This window comes from Acromyrmex echinatior, chromosome 18, assembly GCF_024713525.1.
Source record: "Acromyrmex echinatior isolate Ae372 chromosome 18, ASM2471352v2, whole genome shotgun sequence".
Taxonomy (NCBI): domain Eukaryota; kingdom Metazoa; phylum Arthropoda; class Insecta; order Hymenoptera; family Formicidae; genus Acromyrmex; species Acromyrmex echinatior.
The window spans coordinates 4,979,276-4,991,364 of record NC_141869.1 but is presented as its reverse complement, the minus strand read 5'-3'; the positions used below and the strand labels follow the sequence as shown (position 1 = coordinate 4,991,364).

Here is a 12,089-nt window from a genome sequence, read left to right as displayed (position 1 = left end):
CTTGGCTTGAAAAGCGAGAGAAGGGCAGGACGTTATAATTATCGAATATTATTTACTTATAAAATGTTATGCAAAAGTCACATGGACTTGGTTCGTTCCCCCGATATAAAATGCAATTTAGCTCTCCCGTTAAATATAGACGGTCAACGATCGAATCCCTCTCTCCATGCGCCCGCGTTAACGATTTAATTAATAATAAAATACTGTGTAAATATTTGCCCTCATTATGGCGATACTCAATGGGCTCAATGGGCTCAAAGCGCGCTGTCGCTTTCAGCTGCATCCTCATTAAATTTTGCGCGTTAAAAAGCGCATCATTAGCATCGGAACTCTTGTTTCAGTGTAAGCAAAGAGACCGCAGCTCGAAAAATATCATCACATTTTAATTAGTGTATTACCGCTCATATTAACCAATATTAAAGATTCAGTTAAAAATAAGTACGCGGTATTTATTATATTTGTCCGTAGAAATGGAAATATCTTTTAATACATTCGTTATTGTATTACGAGCACAATTTTCAGAATTAACAGCGCGCTGCCGATTAAATCAGTGCGTCGCTTTATGTGCAAAGTTAAATTGCGACTAATAAAAGAGCGAAAGGGGTGGTTTAATTAAGACTGGTCGATAAATCGTGGCGTGGTCTACAAATATAAACATCATGTATAAGTTAAAACGTATTGCGCAACTCGATATCTCTCGCACAACGTGTTCAGGAGAAATAATAACGGTCGACGCGGCGCGATACGATCTCGCACTTTCGACAAAGCATGATCGATCATCGATTTTTTAAGTCTCGCCAATAAATATTGCGGCGTGCATTATCGCGTCGAGCAAGCGTTATCGTTTCCCAACTATTGTAGATACATGCACGAATGTCGGCCTGAATATGGCGAATCAAAATGGATCGCGTTAAATTATAGAGATTAACTGGCGTTATCTCTCCAGTAAACCGAATTCGCTGTTAACTCCACAGGGGTTTTCCTACAGAGTGGAAAAAATTATGCGAAAACTGATTTCGAATGTAAATATATTATTATATGTAGAAAAATATCATTCTATATTGTTAAAAAAAAACTAATGACTCCATTTAACTTCTTTTTTTTTTAAATACCTCTTTTAGATTATCTTTAACAAAGAATATTTTCTTGATAATAATCTTAAAATGTGCTTATAACAAATTTTAGAAAAATTCATTATACTTGAAGAATTTATTTTCTTTTCAAAAAATTACAAATTGATTGAAGGAACAACTTAATAAACAAATCGAATTTATGTTAATTTAAAATCTTGAGTAAAGTATTAAACTTATTAATCGCGAATTTATTTCTGCAAACGACAACGATCTCCGTCAAGATTCTCACAGCTCCAATTTGAGTTCTTTGATCGATGGAGTCATTGAATAAATTTGTAAACAAGAAAGGAGGACATAAATTGAATCTTCTCCGGATAAGTTCATATTGGAAACAAGACGCGGAGACCGGAAAGGTGATACGTGCTGCAAGCATTATCTGGATTGATTATGTCTGCATGGAGCACACGCAAAAACATAGTTTACATAGTTTATCTCGATGTATAAAGATGTATAAAGCCGTTACACGTGGATGCTCAACGCTAATAACACGTCCGTGTGTATACGCACGCTCGCAACCAAATGTGTCACCGCGTTTTCATTTCAACGAGGCTACGAGTTTTTGCGCGCCACACCGTGATTGACAGCCGCGGTTTTGCGCTGTTCTATGCATTCAGTATACCGCAATTACGTGTGTAATATGCGCGTCGGGAAATAAATTATGTGCATATCTCGTCTTTAATGGATTTACTGGTAGCTACCGTGTATCGCACAAAGTAAACTTTCGTCTTAAGAGAACGTTATTACGACGACTGAATATTAAAACTGTGAAAAAAGAATAGCATAATTTTCTACATGACTTTTCTTATTTGAGGAAAACAAATAAAACTGTAAAAAGTAACACATAATTTTCTAACAATTTTTTCTAATTGAGAAAAACTAATAAAACCAGCATAACTTTCTAACATAATTTTTCTTAATTGAACAGAAACAAATTTACATTCAATCAATATTTACAACGTCTCGTAGTTGTTTTATCAACGCGAACGTGCTATTTATCATTGAACGTCTGTCGTTCTGCGAAATTCATGAAACGATCATCGATTCCCGCAAGCCCGCTAATTCGCTTAAATCGCGATAATACAATAACAAAGATTGATACGACGAGATTACGCGACCATTTCGCTTCGGATAATTTAATCAGACTACCCGCCTCCATTCGCGTGGATTAAATCGATTTGACGAAAAATTTATCGTCGCCGAAACGGCTCGAGGTACGACCGACAACCTCCCCTTGTTCAGTCCCAATTCCGGTAGTTTGACACTAATTGGCGCAGGTACGACCTACCACCATCCGACTATATCCATTACGGTGGGCATAGATATATGTGGACATTTACCGTTAGCTGGTAATACGCGCGGAGAATTCGACAGAATGGCTATTTCGAAAGGGGCGGACAAAGAGGGTCGAGGACGGTGTTCCCTATTATCTCCTTTACTCATAGGGAGAATCCCACCCTTTACCGCGCTCCAACGCCACTCTCCAACTCTCATTCGATTCTCCCTCAGAAATTGCCCCAGGAATTTCGTAGCTTGCCTCGGTAGAACTGAAACCGCGAACTCGGTTCCCCAACTTAGTCCCCGCGATCAAACCACTTCCGATCGGCTGCATATATTAAGTCTGGTTTCACGAATTGTTTGAAGATTAGCTTTCTCCACTCACGCGGAAGAAATGCTTATTCCCATACGGGTTTGGTATACGTAACAAAAGGATCAGAGTTTATCGAATAAATGTTTACTTCGACATTAGTTTAAGGAGATCTTATGTAAACGGCAGAGTCTAAGTAAATTGCTCGAATTAAGTTTGTAACTAATCTCCTTGTGAATAATTATGTTTGTCTAACATAAACTCAAATAGAGCTTTACCTCTTGCAAAAGCAGAATTGCAGGATTGTATCACTTGGTTAGGACTTACCATCTTATCTCTGCAATCGTGATAAAGAAGAAAGTAAAGACGCAACCAAGTAAAAATGGGTCTACCTATTTTTGTAAGCGGCAAAGTATTCCACAAAAAGAATTCTGTCAATATAAAGTCGATTTAAAAAAAAAAAAAAAAAAACTTGTCGTGAAACCAGATAATTAAATGAAATCGGTGTACTTATTATTGCAGTTACAAAAGAAACGATCTACAAATCGCATAAATTACGCGTAAAAATAGGGATTTACATGCGAAACGTGTGTTTAATGTCTACTGGCGATACGCGAGGAAGACCGAAACTGTAACGGAATAGCTATTTCGATGGATGAACGAGCATGTGTGCTTATAAGGATGTTATGGCCTGCTATTCGCAGCGAAACAGCCCGTTTCTGCAGTCATGCGCATACCGTACGGAAACATTTGTGAAAGTAAATCCGTATCCACTCGTATTTCGTTCGGAAGAAAAATGATCTTTTATGAAGACCGCTTCCTGTATTTACCGCGCGATTCAATTTGCTCGCACTATGACTTATGATTTCCGGCAATCTATCAAACGTGTTCTAGAGATGTCCAAAGACAGATCGGGATATGACACGAGCGAGCGACAAAAATCTTTAATACTTTCATACATTTCACGCTTTTCTAATACCTACATAGATAGACATGTTCTTTACATGTTGTTCATTCATTCAGTAATGTTCATTATTTTCTGTTCATTGTTTATAACTGTACACATGTTTTATTACTTGGACTTTTAATTTAAAAATTATTTTTGTGAGAGATACCTAATGTTTATTTCTACCAATGTAGATTACTTTAATCTCGGTTCAATTCTTCATCTTTTTCGAATTCTTAAAACTGGAAAAAGATAAAGAGAATAAGTTGCACCGAGATAAAGCTAATCTAAATTGGTAGAAACTGATTTAAGAGTTCTGCTCAGTTTATAAATATGACAATTATTGTAAAACACGTTTAAAACAAATTCAAAAATATAAAATCAGCAAAGTTTCATAAACTATCTTTGTGACACTTAAGAATTCTCTAGTTTATAAATACGATTATCGAAGTAGTTTCTATCAGAAACATCTAAAATAAATTTAAAAAATATAAAAGAGATAAGATATCATAAAAAATAAATTTTCTATGTGATAATTTATCGAATACATATAAATGACTCGAATGGTATCTAATATATCTATGCTTATTATCTTTACGCTGAAGTGAGTAGCAATCGTGCAATTACTACGCAATAAACAATTTTATCGCGTATACAATTTTTATAATCCAATGTTTTTAATTTAAGTGGAAAAAGGAAAAAACATCATATTATACATAAAAGATACGTAATAATAAAATTAAGATATAAAATATAATTATCTTAATTTTTAGTATCAGTTATTCTGAAAATTCAATTCTGTCTGCGTTTTAAGTAATTGTATAAAACTGCTTATTGCACTTATACGCGAAATTCGTGGCGGTCATAACATTTAAAGGGTTAATTGCAACCGCAAGGGAAAGATTATAATAGCTGTATGTGCTAGTTGTTTTCTCTTCCTGCTCTATCGGATATGGTTGGTGGGCGTAAGCACTCTTGACTACTCAGAACTCAGAAGTTCACGTTCAGATAAATACCTGTATTAGACGCTGATAGGTAATAACGTGTAATATAACGATATCTCTCGACCATTATGACCGAACGTAAGAAATTGGTACAGTCGAGCCGGGAAATTTCTTTCGGTTGTGCAAAAGCCTGGCATCTGTTCGTTTAAAAAGACATTATTCTCCGTTGACGAGCACAAAACCATCGATTATCGTTCTTCTGTCTGTTCCGTTACTAGTTTCTGTTACGGTTTCTGTATTACGAGCAGCGCACATTTTATTTTTATCTTCTTTACAAGTTTAAGTCAGGTAAAGATGCGTAAGAAGATACGAAGCAAATATCATTTTTCCAACATAAACAACATGAACGAACGTTTGGTTTTGGAAAATAAACACTTTAATTTCTTCTCTTCAATCTCTTCAGAAAGAATTTTGATAACAAGATAAAAAATAAAATTCTTAACGAATAATGATGTTTCGATTAAAACAATAAAATTTTTAAGCTAAAAAGTAAAAGTTTTTGTAAGTCACATATCGACAATGTAAATAGTTATTCATATCAAATATTTCTCTCAGTACATTTAAGAGTTTTCCATTTAAAAGTAAAATATTTTTCCATCAACACAATATAAATACAATTACCTCTGTATTGATTCTATTTTATGGATGTGGAAACCTTTCCTATAAGTGTGTGTTTGAATGCCTCATATAAGAAAATGTTAAATTACGTGTGCATACTGGTGCAGACTGGTTAGAGATAGAATGTTTACGATATTCTTACTAAAATTTAAAACGATTTTATTACTCGAGCAATCGTATCTATATATTCAGACATTTCAATACTGCGTCTGTAACGAAATACGGAAATCAAAGTGTTCCGGTCGGATGTCCTCGCTCGATACTGTGCGAGACGGAAAAATAAACGGGGGCGAAAATCAATGCGAACGAGCGCCATATAACCGCGAGCGCTTTTCCTAGGAAGCCGACAGTAACGCGATAAATATCCAACGCAGTAAAACCGGGCGTTAATGCACGCTCGGCCGATTTGTTTAATCCGGTCGATATTTCGCACGAGGTCCTGTAAGCCATGATCCCGACGCGATTTGGTAATCCCGTCACCGGAAATGGGCTCGTAAAAGTGTGTAACGCGATAAATCGACCGTGACAGGTTCACCACTATAGACACTAACTGTGCCACAATATTTCTAAAGTTATATCAGTATACCCTCATTTAAATACTTACGCATTGACATTTTTATCTAGGGATAATTAGTGATAATCTGAAAATCTTTTAAGGTTCTTTACAGAAGTCTTGTAAAGAAATTCTTCGAAAATTCCTATATTTTCCAAATATTTTTGTTCAAAATTTCAGGTAAGATTAAAGAAACGTTTTAATACAACTTTTAAATAAATTGAAGTGCAAGCAAACAAATTATTGAAAATTAACAGAAGCCAGAGAAGACTCTCACTTCGTGAGACTATATATCTATTATTTTCTTTAATTGAAGCCACGAAAAACCTATAGGACTTGTAGGAGGAAAAGAGAAGCTCACTACAAAATAGTATCAGTAAGCTAATATATTCTAATGAGTATTGTCTTTAATCGCCACCCTAATTTTTTTAATAGAAACTCATGAGACTGCACATGATTATACGCGTGTATACTGATTATTAACATTTTGCATTATCAAGAAAAAAAAGACTAAAGAAACTATGTTTTTAGAAAGAGGCAAAATTTTTATTTATAAATAAAATTCCAAAAGTTGAAACTCAATGAAATCCCATGAAAAAATTCCTGATTTACACCTCCATTAAGCTGACAAGATCAAATCAGCAAAATCAAACCGGATCTGTTGGAATATTTAATATTTTGTTAATACTGATTTGTACCATTAAAGATAATTGTAATAAAGATAAAAAAAAGAAATTCCTTGAAAATGTCAGGTTTTCCCGGTTTTTCCAGATAGTAAACACTCTGAACTTCGCTAAAAATTACATTAATATCAATTACACATTCCTGTTTCTCTTTTGAAAAATCCATTTCCTTTCACGGTGCTTCCCCATTTTTTTAATACGAGTTGCGGAATACGATACGTATGAATCCTGGTGCAAGAGGAAACGCAAATCACTATGCCACTTAATAACGAGCTTTCCATGCGGGCTGTCATTAGAGACAACGGTAATTTGTTATACAATGTGGTCGGCAGCGCGACGCGCGTGACAATGCTTTTATTACTTTTCGTCGACGGCACGTCAGCCATTTGTCTGACGCTTTTTCGTTTACCGTTATTATTACGGTTTACGTCATTGCGCCCTATACTGGATATTAAATTGGCGTCCCACTCTGGCAAGATAAACGTAATGACAGGATTTCATGCGAGTTAAAACGATCTTGACCGGTATTTGCACAATTTCTCCGAGTTCTCGATTAATATATTTTCTAACTTTGCTACTAGTTATTCAATACCGAGTTCAATCGTGAAATCGGAACGAACAGTGCTGCATGCGCGGCGAGAATAGAATTGAGATATAGAATTGACAATAGATTCCATGCATTTTCTGAGTGAACTTATCGCGCTTCAAGTAATAACGTTGCCTTTTATCGCTCGCACCGACAGTGGCCGCTCGTTTGCGGACACGCGGAAAAATCGTTAAAAGGTCGTTAAGTACGAATTACAGTTTTGTCCGAGCTAGCCGGCCATTGAAAATCGCGTTTTACTTCGACACGATGGAATAGAACCTTTTAACTCCGGAATGTAGTAAACCCGATCAGTAGCGATGCAAAAAAAGATAAAAGAATATAATTCGTGCATGAAGTTTACTACTTTTTTTCCTGTTTTAAAGAGAGCGAGATTTAACGTATTATACTTGAGTAATAAGCGCTATAAAAACCGTTGTAGAAATTTCTAGTCATTATCAAATACGGTACAAGCATATTATTTCAATAAGATATTAAACGGCAAAGTCGAACAATGTTCGGGAGAAATCTCCTTAAGTGGCATAATGTTATCAATTGATATATAATAATGATAATCAATTCTTCCCGTAACGTATGATTACGTGCAATCCATTACATTTACGTATTACTACGTATGTTAAGAATTTGCAACAAACTCGTGCACGGGGCCTCGCGTTTCCCGGAGTTATAATAACGAAGCGAAACATATACGCCACACTCCGAGAACCGCTGAAATATAAATGTATGCTGCGAGCACATGCACGGCCATTTTTAAAAGCGCCTGAAAATGCAGATTTCGATGCACGACAAACCGCGGTGCATGCTGCGCATGCATGTCTCGCCTACTATATGCTTTATTTTCGAATCGAGACGTGAACGACGGCGTGCGCGTACATGCATGCATGCATGCATGCATGCACGCACGCACGCACGCACGCACGCATGCACGCAACGTTAGCGTGACACTTGCAATCTCGACCGCTCGCGGAAATACGTACCGGCCCCGAGTTAATCTGCCGAGAGCGTGGGCGATACTCGCGGAAAAGTGTCGATTTGTGATTTGCAGCATTACACTGCTAAACCGGCTTCACAGCGTAGTTGAAATATTTAACTTTATACACTTATGCGGGGAATTACAATACATGAATTGTTGATTCGAATGAAACATTGAGGAAAAAATCGAAAAGGTGAAAATTAGATTAATATATTCTATCGATTTTCATTGTGTATTTACAATAGCTTTGTAATATGTGTATCTCTTGTTTATATATGCAATTTGCAATTGAAAAAGTGACATTAGAGATTAATAAAGTCATACTTAGATAAATGAAAGAATCAATAATAACTCAATGCCTTAAAATAAATAATATTTTGATATTTTTAACTTCCGTGTACGTTTAAATTAAAAATTAATCCATTTCTGTGGTTAATTTCAAATATTTGTATTAACGTGTACATTAAGTAAATAATAAATTAAATTTGAGTTAAATCGAATATATTTTCTTGAATTATTTAAATCTCTCTTAAATTATTTAACTCCCTTGTTTTTTAATCAAATAATTTTAATCAAATTTTAACAACATAATAGGATAGGAACAATGTAATAGAATAGCGACTTATAGAAATGGTTTTAAAAATAACTCAAATTGCGTGTAATTTAATATTATAAATTTAACAGTGCGCATTTTGAAGCATTCTCTTCATCCCTTTGCTTACTTTAAAAAGCTATTTAGCGATTAAAATACCTTACGTCATAAAAATTTCAGTTTTCTTCGAGCTTTGAAAAGGTGCAGAATATCGCAACAAAATGTTGAAAGCTTTCTATTACGATACGCGGTACTTAAATCCCTCAAAAGTGCCGCCACGTTTCTAATGTACCCCTTTTCTCTCCCTATAAATAACTCAGGGCCGACGAAATGCGTTTTCGGTTAGCTTTTACGTCATCATAAACCAAACGGGAAGTAGCTCTGAGGAAACTCCGTATACACCAAAGTCCCGCCGGCGCTTTTCAGGCTCGACATAAGAAAACGCATAAGCCACGAAGGAGAGGACATGACGATTTGTCCTCCGCTCGGAGAAAGCTCAGAAGTAGCAGCAACCTGAATATTACAGACGGCTACTTTATCTTCGCATCAAAAGACGGTGGGGGCTTTTACAAGCGCGTCAACGCAAGTACTGATATTACGAGCGCTTTCACGAGGCAAAGCAAAAAAAAAAGAGGAAAGAATAGTCGACGCTACCGCAAAAAGAAATTCTGTCAGCGTCGACGACTTATTTACACCCGTTTGAATCATCGAAATTCATTCCACCTCGTTTCCGATTTTATTCTCCGTGGAAAAGTGCGAGAATTATGTATCACGAGAGACATTTAGATACATATATATATTAAGCATATAAAGCAAGCACGTTATGTGCATAAAATTCTCTTTCAAAAAAAGATGTTATAAAAGCTGAAAGAATGAAAAGCAGTCTAAAATACACTTCTGCCTGTGACTAGCATAGACATCGTACGTTCCCACGATCAGCGCGTTAGCGTAAAAAAAAAAAAAAAGAAAGGTAAACGATGCAACAGAGGCAATTTTCGCGTTCAACTTCCGCCGGTCTAGTTCCGTTTGTTATAACTTACACCACTCAATTATTGACGATAGCAGTGATTCCACGTGAATTTTTTGCGCCGATAAACGTTCGCATCTGTTGATCAACGTACCGGAGACACAAACACTATTGCCACACACAAGCACTATTGTATTGTAAAAAACTATATATATATATATTGATAGTTTTTTAACTTAATATCCCAAATTTTATATCACAAATTTAAATAAGCATTAGCAATAATTCTAGATAATTTTGTAAAGAAATCTTATAACTCGCTAATGATGCATTTGTGAGATTTAAAAGTCATTTTATTAATGTCATTATATGGCAATTGCTATTCGACATGGTGACTCACGATCTCTAAAAAAAAAAAAAACACTTAATTATAGTTCGATAAAAAAATCATGTAGGTAATAAATGGTATAAAGAAATCATGCAAATTATAAATTACGTTGATTCATTTTAATAGAAAATAACATTGCAATAAATATGACTAACAGGAAACATTTAATAAAAAAAAAAAGATATGAAGCTCGTTACGTAGATGCATTTAAGGATATTCACGTGTAAAAGGTCGCGTGTAAAAGGAAAAATCGCAGAGTGGCCTTTTGAAATAAAAAAAAGGAAAGAGAGAAAGAAAGAAAAAAGAAGATTGCGCATCACTGACGGGGCTCGTCGAACGAGCAGCACGCGTTACAAGCGTCTGCTTTTTAAAGCTTCTCCATCGTTGTAGCGTCATTATATGCTCCGATAAGTCCGGTAATGCCCTTTAATAAGTAGCTCGGCCAGCGAGATGCTGGAAAAGAGCAATTTGTATTTGACGGCTCGACATCGTGTAAACTACGTTTATTAACAAAGCCAAAATTTTTATTCGCCCTCTATAAATTTATAAAATAATAATCAGCTTAAATGTAACGAATGAATATCATGAGAACTCTCAGTCGCAAATTGTGTTAATAATAAGTACGATTGTGTGAGATAATGACAGCGGAATATTTTATATTAATAGTAATATTAATAATATCGTTTCATATATCGCGTCAGCGATAATTATTAAGTATTAACTGTTTTTAGAGAATTCATGAAAGCAGTTAATTTTATTATAATTATTATAGAAATATATCGGATCGGATATATTTCAGCATCAGTCACATCGAATCTCTCAAAGATGTTTCTTTTTATTGCTTGTATATTTTTAATTCATCCAGTTAAATTTACAAAGTATATTTTATGAACCTATCATTAATATAATATAATAAATATAGCATATATATAATTTACTGTACGCGTATATTTATTGATGCATTATTTCGGCATCAATATGCACGTAGCAGAAATGTTGCATTGAAATATTACGTTGTAACATAATATGAGCTTTGAATTATTCCCGTCATCGCATTCTCCCTGGATTTTATCCAATCAAATTTACATAATTAATTACCCTACCGAGAAAATAGCCTGCAATCTCATTAAAATTCATTCAAATGAATACGTATTATCTAAAATTAGTTGACGCGAAATCGGTATTTCACGTCGGATCTATTAACGTGACATGAAATGCAGACCGCATTACAACTCGGAAATATAAAGAAAAATTTAATTGACAAGATAGTTAAATTTTTGATAGTTGAATTTTTACATATCCATTTTCAAGAGAGAACTAGATATTTAGATAAATCGGAGCAAAAGTTGTATATTTCAAATATAAGAAGATATATGGAGGAGAAAATATGCAAAGAGACAGTAAAAATATACTCCGCGATGAACCGTGAGTTGATCTTTGCTCGCTGAAAATTTGATCAAAGGCCAAATGTCAGTTGTTGACTTTACGACATGATATCATAATTATTTCAATAATTAAATTTTAACATCTAAAGTTACTCCAACTTTAATTCGAATTTCGAAATAAATTTATCAGACTCTGGGATATGCTAAAAAAATATAAAAATTGCTGTTTTTCTTTCGAGTCGTCCAAAAAGGATTTTAATAAATTCATATTTGGGCGCAAATAAAAATTTCGCTAAAGCCTATTTCAATCAATATAAATTAATTTTAATCTTGACTCATTTTTTTATCTTTTTCTAGTTCTAAGAATTAGAAAAGAATACATTAAATTAAACCAAGTTATAATTTATATTGATAGAAAATTGTTGACTTTTCAATATTATATCATAATTATTTCAATAATTGAATTTTAAAGACATGTAAAATTACTCCAACTTTAGTTCGAATTTCGAGTTAAAGTTATTAGATCCTATTGTATAAAAAAAAAAACGTACAGATTGACAATTATTCTTTCAAGTCGCCCAAAAAAATAAAAATAGACCAAAAAAAACAGGTCACCTAATTTCGACATCCCTTTTATGTGAAACTCCCCAGGAAACCT

At 34.5% G+C, this 12,089-nt stretch overlaps 1 protein-coding gene across 5 annotated transcripts in view; it reads right to left on the bottom strand.

The window, feature by feature from the left end:
• Nucleotides 1-12,089, bottom strand: part of LOC105144863 (uncharacterized) — a 246,697-nt gene that overhangs the window by 108,688 nt on the left and 125,920 nt on the right. The gene's annotated exons all lie outside the window — the stretch shown is intronic.